Source organism: Lutra lutra, chromosome 3 (genome assembly GCF_902655055.1).
Source record: "Lutra lutra chromosome 3, mLutLut1.2, whole genome shotgun sequence".
Lineage (NCBI taxonomy): Eukaryota > Metazoa > Chordata > Mammalia > Carnivora > Mustelidae > Lutra > Lutra lutra.
In genome coordinates, this window is record NC_062280.1 from 158,210,177 (window position 1) to 158,234,625 (window position 24,449).

At 34.3% G+C, this 24,449-nt stretch overlaps 1 non-coding gene and 1 pseudogene across 1 annotated transcript; one reads left to right on the top strand and one right to left on the bottom strand.

Annotated features, from left to right (window-relative positions):
* LOC125095641 (nucleophosmin-like) overlaps positions 1-24,449 on the bottom strand; it is a 51,008-nt pseudogene that overhangs the window by 23,479 nt on the left and 3,080 nt on the right.
* Positions 22,711-22,817, top strand: LOC125096595 (U6 spliceosomal RNA). Its single transcript, XR_007126274.1, has one exon. It is a non-coding gene; the product is annotated as a U6 spliceosomal RNA (small nuclear RNA).

The window sequence follows — 24,449 nt, forward strand, 5'->3', positions numbered from 1 at the left end:
AAGGACCAATAAAAGCAGGATCAAAGAAGAGCAAAGGGTCTTCGCCTGTGAGTGCTGACCCCCTTGTCTTCTCCTCTCTTTCCTAAAAAAGTTTGGAGTAATCTTTCATCATCCGTACAGAAATTGCTGGCCATTCCTGACAATAAATAATAAGATAATTCAAATTTTAATAAAAGCTGGTGGAAATTAAGTGATGAAACCTCAAAGAAGTGATGTTGCTATTATATATAAAGCAATCTGGAAGCCTCTTTGAAAAGGTGTGGTATAACCTGAGCCTAATGGATGAGAATGGTTCAGCTATAGAAGCTAGAGTACTAATTTGAGGTGGTGCATTATAATTAAGATAAAGAAGAGGGACCAACTGATCTGGCTGGAACAAAGGAAGTAAAAGAAAGGGGTTGAATAAATTGGAGATTTAGTTGACACTGAGGTTATAAAACTAAAGAGTTTATTTCAAGCCCCAAGTGGTGACTTGGGCATATATATATAGGTAATTATATGACTTCTCTGGGTGCTATGGGAATAATAGGACTCTGTGGTTGTTGTCCCAGAAGTATTTATACACTTACTTTTTCTTTTTGGAATGAGAATCTGGTTGATTGTTGTTTTATTTACTGAGATGAGAAAGCTGGGAGCACAAGCCTGAAGGGGTGGGTTGAGTGTGAAAAAAACAAGAGTTTTTGTTTTGTTTTGGTACGTTTTATTTATTTGTTTATTTGTTTGATTTGCTTTGTTTTGGTACATTTGTTTTCTTTCTTTTAAAGATTTTATTTGTTTATTTGAGAAAGAGAGATGGAGATAGCAAGAGAGAGCAAGAGCAGGGGGAAGAGGGATAAACAGGCTCCCCGCTGAGCAAGGATTCTAGATGCAGGACTCTATCCCTGGGATCATGACCTGAGCCAAAGGCAGACACCTAACTGACCAAGCCACCCAGGCACCCTTCGTTTTGGTATGTTTTAAATTTGAGAGGCTTATTATATATCTAAGTGGAAAGGTCAAATAAATATTAGAATATCGGTTGTAGAACTTATTAAAGATTTTGTAGATTTAGATAGTTTTAAAAAAATTTGTCATAAGGCTATTTTTAGTTAAAATGGTTGCATAACCAATATCTTGAAGGGAATGTAGAAAGAATAGATTGGGCCCTAAATCAGGCTGGAAGATAGGGGAGAATCCAATATGAGAATGGAGAGAGCAGTGAGTGAGGAAAGAGAAACACCAGGAATCTCAACCTATGTTGTCAGTGTAGCTTCAGGGATCATGGATGATTTTAAGTCTCATGTAAAGACTCTTATGCCCCTAGATTTGTAGTTTTTCATACATTCTAAATGTATTTTGGAAATACATTTCCCACAAATGCTTGTCTTCTAATCTTAATGAGTTTTATATTCTATAGTTCTCAATTCTGCTTTATTCTTAGTTTTCTTGCTTCATAACCTCTCTCTTAGTCTAATGTTGTCTGCATTGAAGGTATTAGGAAAAATAGGTGTAAAGTCTTCAGCCTTAATCTATTTATCCCTGAGTCTTTTGATCATTTTGTTCAAAGCTTTTGTTAATCCCTTTTTTACCTATTTGGTATCTAGGAGCAGTAGTTTTGTCCTGTTATTTAAGGCTCCTGTCTGTATTCTTAACTATTGAATCTGCTGATTACTTTTTAAGTCCAACTCTTTCTTGTAATATCTTGGTCAACATATTCAGTAGCAACTGGCGTACATTTTTACCTTCTGTTTTCCAACTTTTTCCCTTAAAGCTCTTGACTGAGTAAGGAAATAATCTTTTTTCCCTCTTAGAACATACAGCAGTATTACTAAATATTTTTATCATTACCTGATACAGATAATCATCTCTTCAACATTCAAGAATAAGGTCGTCACAGATGTCCTCTCAGATATTAGGCCAAGTGTTACTGTTTTTGAGAGCTGCACCCCTTCTTTTGGTACTAATTTCTATATTGCTTTTACTCATATTTTACATGACAGAACAGGCCTTATGACTCTAACCCAAATTCACTAGAAGCTAGGAAATTTAGAAGAATGGATGGGAATACTCTGAACATTAATAGTATTGTCTACACCACATTATCATGCTTTATTTTTTTAACTTCGTTCTTTTTCCTTCCTCAATAACCAAAGAAAAGAAGAAAGAGCAGGACAGAAGAGAGAATCAAGTCTGCATAAGAATAAAAGACTAGACTCCGAAGGAAATGTTTTTAAGTTCAGGTTACTTACAGGAAGTTGTGCAGAAGTGACAGAATGTAAGCTCAGACTTGAAAGATGAACATTTTCTCGGGATGGAAAGGCTGGATAAAGTAATGATTTCCAAAACTGGCTCATCAAAATCTTGAGTTTCTTTTTTTATAAGTATAAGCACAAGTTTCCATCCTAGACCCATGAAATGAGACTTGCCAAATATAGTACCCTGCATCTTATGTTTGCTGCAAATATAGTATCTCCATTTTATGTAGCTCTTTATATGGTGAAAAGAATGTTCTACTTCCCCTGGTTCACAAAGTGTTCTTTTTATAATATAGGGAGCTCAAGTGAACTTTTAGTATAAAAACTCACCAGTTTGATCACTACAATAGAATTCCAAATTTCATGAATCTATGTCATGATCTTTAATTGCTCTCTTTCATATTGTGACTTTGTAAGGTTTCAAATAATTTCTCAGTATCAGGAAAGGTCTGTCTACAAGGCTCATTACAGAAATCTGACTCATACTTTGTGATTACTGAGATTAGTAATTCTAAGCTGGCACATAGATAATTTGGGGAAAATCAGTTTAAATAAATGTTTTTGTGATGTTTTAATTTGACTACATTAGCATCATATTACTAACATAACTTACATAAGTTTTTTCAAAATTGAAAGTATCTCTTTGGAAGTTAGAACTCTGTTTCAGGCAGGGTATCAGCATAAAACAGATGGCACAGTCAAATTAGAATACTTCTGGGAGTTTTTAATAAAGAGAATATTTATAAAAGTGTGAGCAGAGTATGGCATATCAGAAAGTGTGGTATGATTCTAAGGAGTTTATTATGGCTATTACCACTTCTAGGACTAAAAGAAAGAAGGTAGGGAACAATTACCAAAAGCTAGAAGAAAAGCAGCAACTACCAGTCATGGAATGCAACCAAACTAGGGCAACATTGTAGGGAAAGAGCCAGAGGAATGAATGCCCTCTCTTTACTGTTCTACTTCTGGTTGACCACCTTTAGGGATCTCACTGGCTGATGTAAAGCAGTAGCTATAAAACAAGAAATCCAGTGATGGAGTACGTATATGCCAGCATTTTAGGGCAAGGAGTTAGGAGAAGGATGAGGAATAAAGCTGAAGGAGCAAATGGGAGATAGCACAGTTTGAAATTAGATGAAAGGAAAAAATTAAGTTGGCTATTAAAAAAAAAAGGAAAATAGAATAACTAGAAATATTGACCACTTATTTTATGAGTATTTTTATGATGACTCTTCTAGTTGATACAATTGATGATTATCATTAAACAACAAATATGGCAAAGCTTTCTCTATAATGATCTGATTGAAGTTGACTAAAATGACAGTGAGTTTGGATTAATATGCTGGAACCACAGTTTCAATAAAATATCTATGCTTCATCAAGCCTATTTGATATCTGGCTCTAATATAATAGAATTTCTTAATTGATAAAAACAGGATGCTTTAGAGAAAAGATTAAATGTCATTAATAAAATTACTGAATTTGCTAAAATAAACTAGATTTTTATGTTTGGTACTAAAAAAAAACTGAACTGAAATTCTTATAAAAATTCCGTGCAACAGAGTTGACTTCAATGTATATAAACAGATATGTGATTTTTCTGTAAATGTTCTTTTCCTGTATATTGTATCAATAAAATCTGATGTTGGGCTCAACCTATGAATATCAGTGGTGAATTAGTCTGCTTATACTCCTATAATAAAATACCACAGACCTCTTAAATGATGGAAATTTATTTCTTGTTTTACAATGCTGGAGGCTAGAAGTCCAAGATAAGTTGTCACTAGGGTTGGTTTCTGATGGACTCTCAGCTTCCAGACTGCTGCCTTTTCACTGTGTCCTCACATGGTCCTTCCTTTGTGTGCAAATGCAGAGAGGTTTCTGGTGTCTCTTCCTCTTCTTATAAAGACACCAGACTACTAGACTAGGGTCTAGTAGTATAATCTCATTTAATTTTAATTATCTCCTTAAAGGTCCTGTCTCCAAATATAGTCACACTGGGGGTTAGGGCATCAGCCTATCAATTTTGAGTGAATACAATTCAGTCCATAATATATGGCATGTTGTTAAGATGAGTGTATTTGATTAGTTTGAAATCATGAGCACTTCAGGGGCGCCTGGGTGGCTCAGTGGGTTAAGCCGCTGCCTTCGGCTCAGGTCATGATCCCAGGTCCTGGGTTCGAGCCCCACATCGGGCTTTCTGCTCAGCAGGGAGCCTGCTTTCTCCTCTCTCTCTGCCTGCCTCTCTGCTTACTTGTGATTTCTCTCTGTCAAATAAATAAATAAAATCTTTAAAAAAAAAAAAGAAATCATGAGCACTTCAGCTCATAAAGCCAATTAATAATGGTAATTAGTCTATTTTCATACACATAAATTTTGAAATATGTGATAAGGAGTAAGTGTTAAAGTTACATATCAATCTAATCTTCCAATATATTTATTGATGTTATATATTTTATATATTGATAAAATACATTTTTTAATGAAGAAGGAGCTATAAATAAAAAGGTTTTTGTTTAAGGATGTCTTTCAGTTTTAGGAACTTCAAAAATTACGTAGCTGAAATCTAAAACAGAATCATAGAATGATACTCCTCTTTTGAAAGAGTAACTGTGTAAGTACTCCTTATATTTTGTTATTGACAAATGATTACTTTTGAGTCAGTCAGTAAGAGGTATTTTTTTAATCCTTGTTATTTGACAAAATTATTTTAATTTCTTATAACATTATAAGTTACACATTCCTATTAAAATTTCAGCTAGTAAGGGGCGCCTGGGTGGCTCAGTGGGTTAAGCCGCTGCCTTCGGCTCAGGTCATGATCCCAGGTCCTGGGTTCGAGCCCCACATCGGGCTTTCTGCTCAGCAGGGAGCCTGCTTCCTCCTCTCTCTCTGCCTGCCTCTCTGCCTACTTGTGATTTCTCTCTGTCAAATAAATAAATAAAATCTTTAAAAAAAAAAATTCAGCTAGTAATATGCCCACCTGTGTTGGGTATTCATGCAGAATATCAAGAATTTAAAAAACAAATTTTCTTTGGTTTTGCATTATGAGTCCAAACTGTTAAGCTGTCATTTATCACTGATTTTTTTTCTAAAGGTGATGACATTCTGTGAATGTACATTGTGTTTCAGTTGTTAAAATTATCACTGAGATTCTAGAGGTATTCAGTAATGAAAAGGTTTTTTTTTTCCTATCCATATTAAGACATTTTGTTTCTTAGATATGGTCCCAAAACAATAAGTGACAAAAGAAAAAATATATAAATTAGACTTCATCAACATTAAAAACTAGTGTGCTTTAAAGGGCACCATCAAGTGAAAAGAAAATTCATAGAATGAGAGAAAATACTTGTAAATCATATATCTGACAAGCAACTTGTGTCCAGAAAGTATTTTAAAAAACTCTTACAACTTAAAAAAAAAAAGATAAATAGTCTTAATTAAAATTGCTTAAGTGGTTTGAATAGACATTTCTTCAAAAATACATATAAAGTACCATGGAAGGATGCTCTAATTCATTAGCCATCTGAGAAACGCAAACTGATATCACTTCACAATCTATAGAATGACTGTGACCAAAAAGACATATAATAACAAATGTTGGCTAAGAATTGGAGAACTTAGAACTCTCATATGTTGCTGATGAAAATGTTAAATGTTGCAGCTCTTTGAAAAACAACCTGGATGTTTATCAAAATGTTAAACATAATGTTTCTATATGACTAATTAATTCAAGTTTTAGTTATATAGCCAATACAAAATATACGTACAAACAAAAACTTGTAATGAAAGTTAATAGCATTCTTCATACCAGCCAGAGTGTAAAGAGCCTACGTGTCCCTCAAATAATAATGCATAACCAAATGTGTGTGGTCTAGCTATGCATTGGAGTATTACTAGGCAGTTAAAAATGAAGTACTGGTGAACAAAATACATGGGTGAACCTTTAAAACATTATGCTAAGTGAAAGCTAGTCACAAAAGACTATATATTGCATGATTCTATTCACATAAAAAGTCCAGAACAGACATCTCCAAAGTGACAGCAAATAGAGCAGTGGTTGCTAGAGACTAGGATTAGGGGAATGGAAAACGACTGCTAACAAGTATGGGATTCTTCCAGGGTGAAGCAATATTTTCTAAAATTAGATAGTTGTGATGGCTGTGCAGCTCCTGTGAGTATATTAGAAATTGAATTCTACACTTTAAATAGTGAATTCATGGCATGTGAATTTTATCTCAACAAAGCTGTTTTAAAATAATGACATTTTAAGTGTTTAAATATCTCACCTGTTTTTTGATGATGTCCTCATTAAATTATTGAAAACTAAATTCTGTTTTAGAGAGATACCAATAGTATAAACTTTTGATTAGAAGAAGAGCTTTTGGGGCCTCACTGGTGGCACAGCTGGTTAAACAACTGCTTTCAGCTCAGGTCATGATCCCAGAGTCCTTGGATTGAGTCCCACATCAGGCTCCCTGCTCTGCATGGAGTCTGCTTTCCCCTCTACCCCTCCCCCATGCTTGTGATCTCTCTCTCAAGCTCTCTCTCTCAAGTAAATAAATATTTTTTTAAATTAAAAAAAAAAGAGTTTATTCAAGAACATAACTCAAATCACTGTACTTTAAAAATTTTATTAAATCACATAACTTGAGGGATGCCTGGGTGGCTCAGTGGGTTAAACCACTGCCTTCGGCTCAGGTCATGATCTTAAGGTCCTGGGATCAAGTCCCTCATCGGGCTCCTTGCTCAGTGGGGAGCCTGCTTCTCTCTCTGCCTCTGTCTGCCTCTCTGCCTACTAGTGCAATCTCTCTCTCTCTCTCTCTGACAAATAAATAAAATCTAAAAATAAATAAATAAATAAAAATAAAAAATAAATAAATCACATAACCTAAAAAGTCCAGCCTGTAGAGATGGTATAAATGGAGAAATAAGTTCTCTCCTATTCAATCTTTTTTTGTTATATTAGGTTCTAAACATAATTATTTTGGATTTGTAGGAATTACACTAAGTATTTTAAGTTTCATATTATTTCCTTAAAAAAATTATTGTAGATCAGTGTGTTCAGATGTGTGGTCTCTGGGTCCAATCCAAACACCATTACAACTTTATAACTTTATAAGATAATACCCAATTTATCTCTCAAATGTTTTTATTAAGTCATATTTCTAAAAACAGATAGTGAGAATTCCCATTTTACTACACCACCACAACAGTGTTGAGCATTAACATGCCTGGGCAACTATTTCTCAGCTCCATTACCTTTAAAATGAGAGTTAACAGCTGTAAGACATCTTCTCTCCAGTAATGTCTGGAACATGGGAAGCAGTATTCTTAGTAAATCAATTAGTTGTTATTAGATTCCAACTTAGTTGTAGTAGTAGTAGTATTTTTAGTAGTCTAGCAGTATTTTTTATTTTTTTAAGATTTTATTTATTGGGGCCCATGGGCGGCTCAGTTGGTTAAGCAGCTGCCTTCAGCTCAGGTCATGATTCTGGAGTCCCAGGATTGATCCCACATCGGGATCCCTGCTCCACTGGAGTCTGCTTCTTCCTCTGACCTCTCCCCTCTCACTCTCTCTCTCTCTCTCTCTCGTTCTCTCTCCCTCTCAAATAAATAAATGAATACAATCTTTAAAAAACATATTTTATTTATTTGAGAGAGAGCATGACCAGGGGGAGGGGCAAAGGAAGAAGGAGAAGCAGACTCTCAGCTGAGCAGGGAGCCAGATGCAGGGGCTTGATCCCAGGATGCTGAGATCATGACCTAAGCAGAAGGCAGATGCTTAATCGACTGAGCCACCCAGGCACCCCTAGTAGTATTTTTAGTATTATTACTATTAGTAGGATTAGTAAATATGATTCTTTTTATGATTCAAGAAATTAATATTGATTTCAGTTTAACAGCATAGTAGGTTTTGAATTTAGCCAATTCACCCAACAAGAGTTAATCTCCAAATTAAAGAGTCAACTCACCAAAAGCACATATGTAAAACAACAGTATAGTAAACAAACACTAAAAGCATACTCTTTAGCAAGTTTGTGGGAACTTGTTATAATCTGAACTGGGTGATTTCTTCTACTATACTACTCATCATTCCATAACCATTCCCAGGTTGGCAAACAAACAAAAAATAGAAATCAACGTGTAACTTTCCAACAGATTAAAAATTTCAAACATCGACTATTAACATGCCAAATTTTAATAAGCTTAGTGGTACACAAGGATTAAAAGATTTATAAATGCTTTCAAACCAACCTTGTAGAAAATACAACATAACCTTCAAATAACCCTGGCTTGCTGCGATGTGGAGTGGAATAACATTTTTTCAGCTTTTTGTTGGATGGAAACTATAATGAGAACACATCATAACTGGATTCGAAGAATTTCCTATTGAACTTGTTAATAGTCTATCATGAGCCATCTCCACATGCAACTGTCAATCAAAATTGCTATTAATCAAGAATAAAAAAAAGAAAAGTATCAATAAATGGTGCTTTCTTGGGGGCATAACTTAGTTTACTTAGGTACTTGGAATTATTGACAACAAACCAAATTTTAATTGCTCAATTACAAAAACTGGGAATGTCTTATGAATTACAAAAATATTTTCCTAAGATTATTTTAGAAAAAAGCATAACTAAAACTCAGTGCAAATTCCCCCCTTAACATCAAGGCCTTTCCTGAAGAATAAAAGGTCATATTCCCACTTCCCAAGGGAGTATTCTTTACTCCCTTCCCCACTGACTTTTTTTTTCCCACAGAACTTGTCATATCTGATATGCTATATATTTTGTCTTTTTATTCCAACAGCATATGATATCATTGAGGGAAGAGATTTCATTCACTGATAAATCCTTCACACTTGTGATATGCATACATGTAGTACAGCTTTTTGGAAGGAAAGAAAGAAGGAAAAAAGAAAGAAAATAAATATAAACATATTTAGGATGTAATTTTCATGCTGATATACATATATATATTTAATCCAGGCATAACGTATCCTTTGTTTCTTTACTAATTCCCATTCCTCTTCTTTTCTCCAATTAGAAATAAGAATTTTAAAAACAACTTCAATCTACATATGTAAGTACATTTTAAGATATGTATGCAATCATGTATACATTTAAAAATTAAACACCTGATGAATACTTATAAGACTTACATTTTTTACTCCACCTTTTGTTTCAGAGAAAAACTAGGCTTTTGTGTTGTTTTTGAATCACATAAACTATTTCGTTTATTTTATTCCTAAATTTGAGTAATATTACATGAATACATCATATTGATTTACTCATTTCCCTACTGATAACTATTTAGGTTAGTTCCATGTTTGCTGTTAGAAAAAAAAATTAATGCTGCAGTGTACTTCTTTGAACACTTCCCCTAGTGTACATAAACAAGAATTTCTAGTAAGTACATATATATGCACTGATTCAAGATGTGTATTTTTAACTTTATAAGTTTATAAGATAGTACCAATTAATCTCCCAAAGTTACATTTCCCAAAACAGATTATGATAGTTTCCATTTTACTATACTACCACCAACATTGATCATTAGCATGCTTTAACTTGTTTTTTTTTTTCCCAATCTGATAATTGTTACATGGTTTAATTTCCATTTCATGATGACCAGTGTTGGATGCTTTACTTGTTCATATCTATTCATGGGTGAATTCCTATTAACTTTTTCCAATTTTGTTGAAACAATTTTCTTCTTATTACGTCAGAAGGCTTTCTTATACATTATGGAGACATATTTCTTTTCTGTTTATGATCTTGACTATTATGCCTGTTTAATGTGATTGTTAAATGTAGCAAAATTCACCAGTTTATTATTTTATGATTTCTGCTGCTTGTACTTTTTAAAGACCTTTTCTATACCAATTCTTAAAGATATATCTTAAAGATATTTCTATTATGTTAAAATTTTTAACATATTTAGGGACGCCTGGGTGGTTCAGTTGGTTAAGCAGCTACCTTCAGCTCGGGTCATGATCCCAGGGTTCTGGGTTTGAGTCCTGCATCAGACTCCTTGCTCAGCAGGGAGCCTGCTTCTCCCTATGCCTCTGCTGCCACTCTGCCTGCTTGTGCTCTCTCTCTCTGAGACAAATAAATAAATAAAATCTTTAAAAAAATTTAACATATTTAATATATCTGTAGATCACTGATTTACAATTGTCCAACTTATGACTTTTTAACTTTATGATCATTCAAAAGCGATACACATTCAATAGAAACCGTTCTTCAAATTTTGAATTCCAGTGTTTTCCTGGACTAATGATACCCTGCATGATACTCTCTCATGATGCTGGGTAGCCAGCCACAACTATCAGTCAGCCACACAATCACAAGGGTCAACAACTGATAATGTTTACAACCATTCTGTACAGCCATTCTGCTTTTTGCTTCCAGTGCAGCATTCTATAAATTATATAAATTTCAACACTTTGTTTTAAAATAGGCTTTGTGTTATATCATTCTATCCACTGTAGGCCAATGTAAGTGTTCTGAGAATGTTTAAGTTACAATGTTTGATAGGTTAGGTGTGTTACATACATTTTGATTTATAATATTTTCAACTTATCATGGATTTATCAAGACATAACCCTACTGTAAGTTGAGGAAGATCTGTATTTGTTTGGGGACATATTCTGAGGTAGTGCTTTAGTTTCATTTTATTCCTTATGGATAGTGTATTATCTGAAGTCACATATTAAATTCTTATTTTTATACAGGTGTGTAATGCTAAATCTGGCAAGGATCAGCTTATTTGTGGAGCTAGTTCTGTGCTTTCTGTTTTGTTCTGTTGATATCATTTTTAAATCATGTGACCTTAGCCATATTATTTATTTAATAATTTTTATTTTAAACAATATAGTTTAAAATTTTTTCCAGCTTTACTGAGGTATAACTCGTAGTACATAATATAGATTTGTTAACTATAGTTACCATGAGCTACAGATCCATAATCTATTCATTGAATAACTGGAAATTTATACTATTTAACCAGTATCTCCCCATTTTCTCCATTCCCCAGCCCCTGGCAATCACCATTCTACTCTGTTTCTGCTTTTTAGATTCTATGTACAAGTGAGATCATACATCTTTTAATAGATCTGTTGATGGCCCTTCGGATGTCTGCTCTGGAAAAATATATGTTCAGCTCCTCTGCCCATTTTTTAATCAGATTTTTTTGTATTTGCATTCTCTGAGTTCCTTTCATATTCTGGATATTAACTCTTTATCTGACATAGTGGTTTTCAAATATTTTCTCCCATTCCATAGGTTATCTTTTCATTTTGTTTATTATTTCTTTTGCTGAATAAATTATGTTTGATGTAGTCCTGTTTATTTATTTTTGCTTTTGTTGTTTATGCTTTTGGTATCATAGCCAAAAAAGTCATTGCCATGACTAATGTCAAAGGGCTTTTTCCCTATGTTTTGCTCTGTGAATTTTATGGTTTCAGGTCTTTTATTTAAGTATTTAATCCATTTTGAGTTAGTTTTTGTGAGTGACGTTAAGATACTAGGTCCAATTTAATTTCTCTGCACATAACTATCCAATTTTCCCGACATCATTTATTGAAGAGACTTATCTTTTCCCCATTGAGTATTCTTGGCTCCCTTGTCAAATATTAGTTGAACATATATGTGAGAGTTTGAAAGTTTAGTAGCAAGGCAGATAAGAGCAAATCATATTACAATACTCTGAGGAATTACTAAGAATTTGTATAATATTACAGGAATGGCACTTGATTCGGTTTATTTACTTCTTATAAAATACTATTCTTCCTCTTTCCTAAATCTGTTTATTTTAAACAGGGTCATAGACAATGTAAATCTTTGTTGTGAATTATAGCTATTTTTTTTTTCACTTGAAAGATCTTTGCATGCCTCTTTCAGAAAGAATAAGGGTTATTTTAAGTCCCATATGTAAACATTGGACCCATTTTGTAGACAAAAATTATATTTTAAATATAAACTATAATTTAGCAATGTAATCAGTAATCAAAGAATATGGCAATTAGATGTTAATATAGCCACACAGATTTTGTGAAAGATTTCTAACCACTTTATTCTTTATCTTTAGCAGCATAAAGCCCTTGCTTTTACTCTAATATATGTAATTGTACCCTTCTGTGTCATGTATCCTCTTGGAATAGAAATAGGTATTTTTATGTGGTCAAAAGTTTTGCCCAAAACTTCTAGATATTTTTCTGAAATGAATAGATATAAGTAAGCCTTAATTTTGCATTTATATTAGGCAAAAAAGATTGATGTTGATTAAGAATGAAGCCTATGTTTAGAATATGAGAAGTACATCTGTGGTTTGTATTTGTATCTTCAGAAAGAAAAAAACACAAAGTATTTCTCTTTATTTATTTTCTCTTTCCTTCTTCTCATTTATCCCATAGATTGAATAAGATATCCTTTAAAATAATGTATAAATTAATTACATTATAAAATTTTTCTCTCGTATAACATGCAAAATCAGACATAATATATAACTCAGGACTTATTTATTTTTACACCAGGAATGGCATTTTGCTGTTAGTATTATACTAATTCTTAATAATGAATTTGATATTCCCAAATTGATGAGGAAATTGCTGATTATATGAAGTTTCCATATTTAGTAAAAATGAATATTAATATTATAAAATGATGAATTGCTAATATGGGACATTGAGCTTGCAATCAACTATAAAATATCCCTCCTATAAAGGACAAGAATTTATAGTAATAATTTTAGAACTTAATTCCATTTCTAATGCCGTGTATAACAAAGGAATAGGTAATTCTGTAGCCCTTCATAGGAGGAAATAATTATTTTTCTTTAAAAATGCTTATTTTGACTATTTTGGGGAAATAACATAATTGTGTGATCATTATCAGCATTTTATTTAAAAATGTGCTAAAGGAAAATAAGAAAAGAATATGCCTGCATGGTGGTAGAAGAAAAACGCCTAGCAAAAAATGTTAGTTAATTAATTAAACTTACAAAAGTCATTTTTAATTCCTCACTACAAGTAATCAGGAAGTGTTATGTTAAATTTAGCTCCATTTCAGTTAAGAGGTATTGCTGTATTGGTTTTCTTTAACAGCAGCACAGTATCACTGTTGGGATATAATTCTGTTTAAACAGGTTAGAAATAGGGGCGCCTGGGTGGCTCAGTGGGTGAAGCCTCTGCCTTCAGCTTGGGTCGTGATCTCAGGGTCCTAGGATGGAGCCTCACATCGGGCTCTCTGCTCGGCGGAGAACCTGCTTCTCCCCTCTCTCTCTGCCTGCTTCTCTTCCTACTTGTGATCTCTCTCTCTCTGTCAAATAAATAAAATCTTAAAAAAAAAGATTCTCTTCTAAATAGGTTAGAAATATAAGCTTAACAGACAGAAAGAGTAATCTCTTTTCATTGACATTAAAGAAAAGTGATAAAATTATGCTAATGAACCAAGCACCATATATATAACTAGATATGATATAAATTCAACCCAGTTGAGGGAAATTAGAGGGGAAGGTGAACCATGAGAGACTATGGACTCTGAAAAACAATCTGAGGGTTTTGAAGGGGCGGGGGGTGGGAGGTTGGGGGAACCAGGTGGTGGGTATTGGAGAGGGCATGGATTGCATGGAGCACTGGGTGTGGTGCAAAAACAATGAATACTGTTATGCTGAAAAGAAAAAAAAAATTCAACCCAGTGAAGACTCTTTTAAACAGAGATATCAGATCATATACGTTTAAATATTTCTATACCCTAAACTGTTAAAAAAAAAAAACAAAACAGAAAAAGTACATCTACAACAAAGGAGTAACATCTGGATATATGTCTGAAGCTCCTTGTAAGTGCTACCTCAGATCCTGCCTTGTCTCTCCAGTCATGGCAGGTGCCCCAGCTCAGAGATTGCTGTAGCAACTGCAACTGATTTCATGTGGATAGACCCTTACCAACACCTAGTGCATATACTTTTTTGCCTCCAAATCCAGGGCTTCCCTATTGACCTTGAGGCATGAAATGTCTCAACCCATTTGCATAAGCAACTTAAATTTGGGGGTCAGTTAAGATCTAGGAGTGCAAATCTTTGACTAATGAGATTTAAGAGCCAGTTACATAAGTTCTTACCCTTTCCTCTCTTACATAGCCCTTGCTGAGATGCACTCATTATTGCTACTTAGAGTACTGTCATGAGATCAAGTAGTCCGTACATTTTGTACCAAATGATAAGCATCCTTGCACTGTCTCTCCTTCTTGGCCTTCTTATTCCCTTGTCTTTCACTTCTACTTCTCTGATTTACACTTCCTCAAAGAAATAACATCATATAAACCTTGTCTTAAGCTCTGCTTCCTGAGAGTTCACACTAAAACAACATGTGAAAAAAAATGTTATAAATAAAAAATACCAGAGATCAATTCTATAATATAGTAATAAGGAAATAATGTGAAATATAATGAAATATAACATGAAATAACTTGAAATATAATTTCACAAACCAGTAAATACGGTCAGAAAATGAAAAAAGACCACCCCTGTTGCTTATGAAGTTCAAAGTAAAATGTGATCTCCCCAAATTTAACTGTTTTTTAGTTTAGTAAAAATATCAAATATTGCTAATTTTGAGAGAAGAATCATAATTATTGAATAAAATGCAAATACGAACATTCTATCTTTAAAAAATAATAAGTAGTGAGAGATTACGATAGGACAGATATTTTTCTCAGTGTACTGCATATATCTAATAATGTAATCTTTAACCCAACTCTGCTATGGGTATTAATGCTACCATTTCTCAGATGAAGAATAGAGAATGAGAATGGAAGTTAGAATTCAAACTCAGCACTCTCACTCTAGAAGTCTTATTCACTCTGATGCCTGCTGTGGATTGCAGATACTATGGAAGCTTGCAGATATCTGTCTTTCCTGCTTCAGCTTCATGTATCCTCCTAGTGCTTACCCCAGGGCCCAGGCTTCACTTAACCAAGGCAACCATCTTGAACTCAAAGTTCCAAAACACGTGGCTTATGAATGGGGTGATTAATCTTTTTTTTCTCTTTTTTTTTTTTTTAAAGATTTTATTTATGTATTTGACAGACAGAGACCAAGTAGGCAAAGAGGCAGGCAGAGAAAGAGGGGGAAGCAGGCTCCCTGCTGAGCAGAGAGCCCCACGTGGGGCTCGATCCCAGGACCCTGGGATAATGACCCGAGCCGAAGGCAGAGGCTTTAACCCACTGAGCCACCCAGGTGCCCCTGATTAATCTTTTTTATGCTGTGGACCCCTTTGGCAGTCTGGTAAAACCAGTTGATCCCTTCTGAGAATAGTATTTTGAAGTTAAAATAAATAATACAGAGAATTATTATAGAAGTAATTTTATTTAAATATAATTTATAAAATGCTGAAAAAATAAATTCGTGATGTAGTAATATATATGTTTCTTTAACAAGATTTTGTGTTATTTCTAAAAACTAATTTCAAAATAAGAATGTCTCACAATAACTCTAAATGATATTTCAAGCATTATAAGACTTCATGAAATTCGAATTAGAACCTTTACCAAAGTTTTCATAAAACTCAGCTTTGGAGACAGTATTGGCCAGAGTGGACTAGAGTTGGGTATTTCCTTTGACCAGGTCATTTAGGCTCAGATAATATCCCAGAAGGTTAGGCTTATGTTAACTAGATCCTTCTGAGGGTAGGCCTTGTTGAGGAAAAAAAAAAAAAAAAAAAAAAAGTTGTTCTAGCTATTTTAAGATGCATCCTTTCCCCCCCACTCCCTCCTTGAAGCAAGAGGGGAATTTTATTCAATATTTATTGTGGAAATCTACATAAGCTCCTGGAGATAAAACTCAGAAAAGTGTGGGGGGCTTCCCTCTGACTTTGTCCCCCTGGAAATTTTTACTTACAGAACTGTGCACACTGAGAGTCTGGCAATCTGTCAATTGCAGTCCAGATTTTTCTATCCCAGCACTGGTTCCACAGCATTTTTTGCTCCAAGTTTCTTTTCTGGTAAGCCATGACCTCTAAATTCACCATCTCTCCACTTTTAGAGGCAGCAGTTTTCCCAATGTCCTCCCTTATAGATTCAAGATTGTTCAATTTTTGAGTGTTGGCAGGACAGTGGACAATGGCAACATCCAAGTTCCTTACATGTAGAAATGGAAACTAGAAGTCCTACTTTTTTGTTTTTGGGAAGAACAGAAAGACTGAAAGAAGGAGGGAGGAAGGGAGGAAGGGAACAGACATTTTTAATAGGCAGGATAATCCAAGGGTTTAGAGATTATTTCCCAGAGACTAGGCAAAGGCCAAAACTTTCTTCGGAATGTACAGTATTGGACAGCCAAGACCTGCTGAGTTAATCTTCTACTGCACAATCACCAACTGTACCTTTGTGTCTTTGCTTAGACAAATGCTTTTTTGCTTGCCCTATCCTTCAAAAACATAAGGGTACCACTCGGGTAAATTTGTTTTAGCATGGGCATTCTCTTAATCACCTTTGTATCCCTCGTGTATACATAGTGCCCAAAGTATAGTATAGTAGTAGCTCAACAACTGTTAAAAAATATTTGAACAAAAATAAATCGAAGTCTTTTCTTTTTTTTTTTTTTAAATTATGGTTATTCAGGAAATGTATAGTGGAATGCATCACTGCATAATGTAGAGATATCTTCTCACTATAGTCAACAATTGTACAATTGTGCATCTTGCTAATATCTACATATTTTACATATTAGAAACAGGTGAAACATGGGAAAGAGTAATCTAATAATTAAGTATGAAAAGTAAAGCAGGTAATATGAACTATGACTAAGAAGAGATTAAATTTTATTTTGGATAATTTTCAAGCATTTTTTCCTATAAGTTTTATAATGGTTCTAACAGATCAGAAATCCATACCAATGGAATTTCAAGCAGCAGTCAGAAGGATAAAGCTCAGGTTGCTTAGCTGTTACTTTCAAAGACATGTAGCGAGAGGATTAGGAAAGATCCCAGTGGACACCTAGATTACAGCTTCAGAAACAGTCTGGCCACAAATGTGAGGGACAGACAGTTATAGGACACAGATGTTTGACAAATTAAAAAAAAAATAAGGTTGTATTATAATTAATAACAATTTAATTAAGAATTAAGTGTCAATTTTGGGAAATTGGGCTTTGACCCAGGTAAGTTCTTGCAAACAAGTACCAAGGAACCTAGATACAAGAAATGAGGGACAGGTAAGGAGTTAACCACAAGTGATTTACCCACTTCCTGGTGCTATGCTACAGGGTCAGAATGGGAGCAAAGTAGATGTAATGAATAACTAATAATCTAGTTCTTTGTTATAACTTTTTTTTTAAGCAGAAATCTAAATCTTGGAAAGATGAAAGCATAAAGTGACATTAAATGTTCCAAAATTCAAGATTAAAATGACACAGGGTCATGGATTCAGGAAAACTGTTACAAGTTATGATTTATCCTCATTTTTGGAAAGATTATTTAAATTCTCTCTCATTGGGAGTCAAGAAACACTCACAAAATGTTCTTTATTTCTGTGCAACATATGTATGTAATATTGACCAGTTTCTCTCTTGATTACATTCTAATTATTGTTTTCCTTTTTCTATCTAGAATCCAGAAGGAATCTTATTATCTTTCTAACTTTGATTTCTCTTTCTACCCAATATGTACCAAATAAGAGAAGTATAGTATCATGAATTTACCAGAAAATAAAGTTAGAACTATGCAGCCAAAATTAATGAAGTGAAAAATACTGTGACAACAGAAAAGGAGATTAGATGGGGGAAGACCGTGAGAGTAAACACTAGTGTTTTGCTCTTTCTTTCATCACTTGCATCTGTTCTTATTCAGTGAAACAAATGCAGAAATAAGCTACAGTCAGCATTATTAGAAACATAGAGTTTATCAGAGTGAAATACCATCCATCATAATATTAATTTTTCAGGGAATTATTGCACAATTTTTATGGAGTATTCTTGTTTTAAGAGATATACGAGGAATAGATTTTTTAATTCGGATAGGCTGGGTTGAATCTTGGAGCTGCCACTTAATAAACTCACTCAATCACTCTGTTCCTTGGGGTCATCACCTCTGAAAGTGGTGGGAGAATAGAAGCACCTCCTTATTATTTTGTAAAAATTAAATAGGTTAGTTTAGTTAATGTTCACACTTGTGCCTGACATAAAAACAATTGTTCAAATCAACACCAGCTGTTACCTTACACCACAAAAACTAGAAAAAAATAGATATACATAAAATCTAAAATGTATTTTGGTAAGAAAGTCATATTGGAAGGTTAGTCTGATTGCTTTGGAAACTAAGTTGTTAACTTAAAACAGGGATGTTGAACATTTATGTATCAAGAGCCATCATGGCTCTTGCTGTCGGCTGCAAGTAACAGGAACTGTAAATCAAACTTAAAAAATGTAAACAATAACCAAAATATAGTGTATTATTTGACATAGCACTAGGTAGGAAAACAACCCAATTTTTTTTTCTTTCTTTCTCTCCAGCTATTTAATCAACGCATGCCTTTCCCCTAAGATAATTTCCTCATTGCCATATGATATCAAGCAGAGAAACTGAAACATGCTGTGTCCTGGATCCCACCCAGAGAAAGTGAAAACCCTCTCTTCTCAAGTATCAGATAGGAGTCTTTCCCTTCAAACTGGTCACTTCTTGGTCATGTGCTCCATGCACCAAATGGCTTAATGAACCACATTTACTCCTTAAGGGCAGGATCGGGGTATTGGAGAAGTTTTGCCAGATATGTGCAGTTCAGTGGCATTGGAAGATGCTGACATAAAATGAGTATTTGGTAGGAACAAAGTAGGGAGGAGCAAATGCCAGAGAGGCCAAAACAGTGTGCACTACAATGGTAGACACTGATTTTGGCTCACTGATTTTGTTTGGGTAGACTATCAGGTTAGCCCAGAAACTGTGCACTGATAGATTAAGTTGTTACTAAAATAAAGAAACTTCTACACAGAAATGTCTCTCTCTCACCTGTGTGACTGGATTTTTATCTTTTTGAGCAGAGTGACAGACTGTTACATGTAAACTTGACACACTATATATTTATGCATAAAGGACTGATAAAAATATAATTTCCTCTAAATATATTTTGATTAAGAAAGGAGGCAAAAAAGAAGAAAAGATGAGGCTCGAAACATTTCCCAGGGTGGTGTATTATAGAAAGAGAGAAGGATGAATGTGTGGAATAGGAATATCCCTCATTGCTGATTCTTTCCAGTACTGACATTCATATGAAATATATTTATTGTTGAATTAAATACTCTTTAGACATCAGTCCTTTCTGATTCTTTTTTTAAAAGATTTTATTTATTTATTTGACAGAGAGAGATCACAAGTTGGCAGAGAGGCAGGCAGAGAGAGAGGGGGAAGCAGGATCCCCTCTGAGCAGAGAGCCCGATGCGGGGCTCAATCTCAGGACCCTGAGATCATGACCTGAGCCGAAGGCAGAGGCTTAACCCACTGAGCCACCCAGGTGCCCTCTGATTCTTTTTTTAAAGGAATAAATCCATAGAGAAAAGAGTAAGAAGAAATTAAGTGGGCAAAGAATACAGAAATGTACATACAAACAGAGCCATGTGATTTAAGTATAATTAGATTTTATGACTTAGCTATTATAATTTTCTGTTTTGCATTTAAATTTGCAAAAATATGTGATCTCAACTCAAATATATTTTATTGGACAAAATGGTGTTTAATTATATGATGCTGGTCTTCTTGAGAATAGATTTAACATATATCTAGGATTTGATCAAAACATATTAAACTCATCAGAAATTGTCTCCCAATTTCTTGACTTTACACTTGAAATCATTTTTGTTCTTTGTTAAGTTCAAAAATCTATAGCTATAAAATTAAAAGAGGGAAAATCACAGTGGTGCCATATAGAAAGGATATTTAAGAGTCTTTATTTTAAAGTTTAATTGAGCACAAGGAGTAGAAATTTCAAAGTGCTAAATTACTTGAAGTATTTATTCATAAAATAGCATATATTTTAAAATAACAAAGATAACAATAATGAATTCAAATAACATCTTGCACCTGGACACAATTTTTAAATATGATTATATATTTAATTCTATTTTTCCAATAATGTACCTATTAGATTGAGAGTAAATTTATGTTCAGTTTCCAGATTAATTCCTTCACCGAATATTAGAGAAATAGATTGTATTTTGGGGGGGGTGCTGCTATGAACTGTTGTCAGCTTACTAATCATGGGACTTGTGTATCCTCTATTTCATCCTTCTTTGAGTTTATTGATTACTCCATCGACTTTTCTATTTCCAGCCTGTCTGTTCATTCAGACTAGTTTGCACCATTAGCAAAATATACAGTTTGTTTTATTCCTCCTCTCAATACCCACTTTGAAATTAGGCGTTGAAATATAGCAAATGCTTGGCATTAAAACAAGTATTTTAAACTTTGCAATGAGGTAAATTCTAATTTTTCCTAAATTGAATGGAATATTAGCTGTTTTTGAAGTAAATAATGAAAATATTTACTAGAAATACTAGAAAATAGCTTACTGCTTATAGGAAATAAATACATAATAGTATTTAGATAGAAAAACATTTTTTGTAAAAGTGAAAGATATGTTTCAAGTCTGTTTAGATAAGAATATTTTTACTAGTAAGATTTAATCTTTAAATCTTTAAATCTTTATTGGTATTCACTATGATTCAAAATATTAGAAGATAAGACATTTATAATTTAATATACAATTTATATTTCTAGATGACATAAGATAAAGAATCATATAATTTATGCTTTCTCCACCATTTTTTCTTAGACATAACCACTTTCATAACAATGAAGGTAACATAATATAGTAAGTAGTTATTTTTTTCTTATGACAATATTTTATTCATGATTGAAAAACATGAGGATTCTAAATTACCTAAATTCTCCCATAATATTGTTAATAGATATAGTTAATAGATTTTCAAATACTGGACTATATGTAGTCCCTATTATAAATCAAAAGATACATATATATTGCATTCACAGATTGTATTGTGGCGTATCTGTACAATCTTATCAAAGAGTTAAGACTAACCAAGGCCTGGTTTTCCAATTGAAATATGTATTTCTACACAGAGAAAACTAATAAAGCAATGACTAAAACAAATCTGCCTCCTTTAAGTATGCTCAAAAACATGTTTTAAAGACCTTTAGAAGTTAACAGTGATGACTGCCCAGTGACACAAAGAGGCAACGTTCTTTAGTTCAGATTAAGTTGAAAGCTACATATGGGCAATGATTCTTATTTATTTTAAATTTTTTTAAAGATTTTATTTATTTATTTGACAGACGGAAATCAGAAGTAGGCAGAGAAGCAGGCAGAGAGAGAGAGAGAGAGAGGAGGAAACAGGCTCCCGGCTGAGGAGAGAGCCGGATGCAGGGCTCCATTCCAGGACCCTGGGATCATGACCTGAGCCAAAGGCAGAGGCTTTAACCCACTGAGCCACCGAGGCACCCCACTTGTTTTAATTTTTGTTCAGTGTTAATTTTGTTCATTGTTCTAGTTTCCAAAACCAGTACTTAAAGATGGTCTCTTCAAATCAATATGTGTTGTGCTAAATAATTAATTAAATAAATGTATTGTTGCTTACTTTTTGCTCTTCAACCAGAGTTGCTTCTCCAACCACATTTAAAGATTTTAACAGTTTTCAGGCATTTTCTTCACAATAGTCCTTGATGCTAGTTAAGTCCATGGCATTCATTGTCTCAAAGGTTGGATGAACACCCTTAGAATAAAAAAGTCCATGGATTTTCTTTATACATTATTTTTGAAATCCAATGTGGAGAAAATAGTTTTACAGGCAATGTTTAATATTGTATAATCCAACCATTTAATTTATGTACTTATTAGATAACATGTGTTCTATATCAAAAAAAGCTGAGGGGCACCTGGGTGGCTCAGTCGGTTAAGTGTCTGCCTTTGGCTCAGGTCATGATCTCAGGGTTCTGGGATCCAGCCCCATGTAGCACCTCCAGCTCCCTGCTCAGCTAGAGACAGCTTCTCCCTTTTCCTCTGCCCCTCCCCAAATCCCTGCTTCAGCTCTCTCTTTCTCTCTCTCTCTCTCTCTCACACACACACAAAATGAATGAATAAAATCTTTTTTTTTAAAAGCTGCAATTGGGGTGCCTGGGTGGCTTCAGCGGGTTAAAGCCTCTGCCTTCGGCTCAGGTCATGATCCCAGGGTCCTGGGATCAAGCCCCACATCGGGCTCTCTGCTCACCAGGGAGCCTGCTTCCTCCTCTCTCTCTCTGCCTACCTGTGATCTCTGTCTGTCAAATAAATAAATAACATCCTTAAAAAAATAATTTAAAAAGCTGCAATTGTTAAGTTTAAAAAACTTCAAAGATAAGGCTAGGGTACATCGAAGGCAGTTCCAAAAGCTTAGGTACACCTGTTAAATATTATAAGTTGAAGGATCAGGTGTAGTGCTCCCTTCAGTAGCACATATACTAAAATTGGAAGGGTACAGAGAAGATTAGCATGGCCCCTATACAAGGTTGGCACACAAATTTGTTAAGGATCAGGTACTCAGAGGTTATGCTGTAGACAAAGAACAGGGGAATTACACAAATTGATTTTGGAGTTAATCCCTTCCCTAGTCTAGGAGCTGGCAGGAGGAAGACCTGAAGAATCTATGTGAGGTATATTCTTGAGAAGGGACCCAATGGTTTAGCCCTTGAGCTAAATCCCTCCTAACCAAAAGGAAGCAATAAAAAAAAAAAAAAAAAAAAACAGTCAATTTTTAGAGGCTAGGGTTACGTACTACCAAGAATAGTGCTTCATTCTGCATATTGTCAGAGAGGAAGAATAACAGAATTGCTCAGACAAATCTCACCCCTTTGGACAACCTGCAGAGTCCAGCACACCACAGTGCAGTAAAGAAGCCTCTCTAAATCTTCCATCTCCTCTGAGGGATAAAAATGTGGGTTCGATTAAAAAGAGCCCCTTAAGTACTCTAGAAGAAAGATAAGGTCGAGGTAGAGTATGTGGAGCTGACAATCTGGGAACACAGCAAGTCCAAGGTATCAATAATGATTGACGTACACAGCTTTGAAGTCCCCCCCACTCAGGGGTCAGTATAGACAGAGAATAGCTATGAGGCTTCTCTGTCCTTTCATCCTTGAATTAAAGAACATATGTAAGCCCACAAACTCTAAGGAGAAATAAAATATAAAGATGAAGGGAGAGAAATTTGAGGGGCTTGATTGAATAAGGAGTTATGACAAAAGTAACTCAGTTCCAAATGGAATAACATGAGGTTTATCTTTCTTTAATGGAGAATAGTAACTGTCCTGCAGTCAATTAAAACTTGGTCCTATCATCTGTACCTAAATAGATGTGAAGATAGGTCTTTCTATGCACACCTGATTCAAAGAAGTGTAAATTTCATGCACATTAAATTTGTAATATGTTGTGAAAATGTCAGTAGGTGGCTCCATAGTTAAGTCAAAACTTCCCTTCCTACATTTAATCAGTATCACCTGAAGGGCTTTTTAATAAAACACAAATTGCTGGACCCCCAGGGTGGAGACTGAGAATTTGCATTTTTAACGAATTTCCAGGTGATGCTGATGTTGCCAGTCTGAACCCTACACTTGAGCAACCATCACCTTACTATACATAACCATACTGTATGGCTTTTGCTTTAGTCAAAACCTCCAGTGTTTTTGTCATGTCCACTGTTTTCTCTATCCTGCTTAATAATCAAACGCAAGAGAAATAAACCAATGTCGCTTTTATTTTTGCAGTTGCACTGTTGAGTGGCAGTTAAATTAAATCATAATGTATGGGATATACCCAGAAAAATCTTGGCCTTCTTTTATGGAACTGTGTTTTCCTAAATTTGACCTGGTCATTGCTACTTACCTTCTTAGGTGGAAGGGTTTATGCAAGATTAGTATTAATGAAAAGTACAACCTGGGTGATTATGCCAAATTTTCTACTAATGCATTTGTTGTAGCAAATAAATAATAACTTGTTGAAACAGTGCAGAACATAGTTGTGTATGGGATAGAGAAGAGGGTATGTTTGGGTATAGGATAAATTCACTCTCGTGTTAGGTAACAAGGTATAATTGATACCCCCCGAAAAAGCAGATGTCTGAAAACTACTTGATGGATTGATGGAGGTGACATGCTCTTTGAGCTATGAATGAGCACTAAAA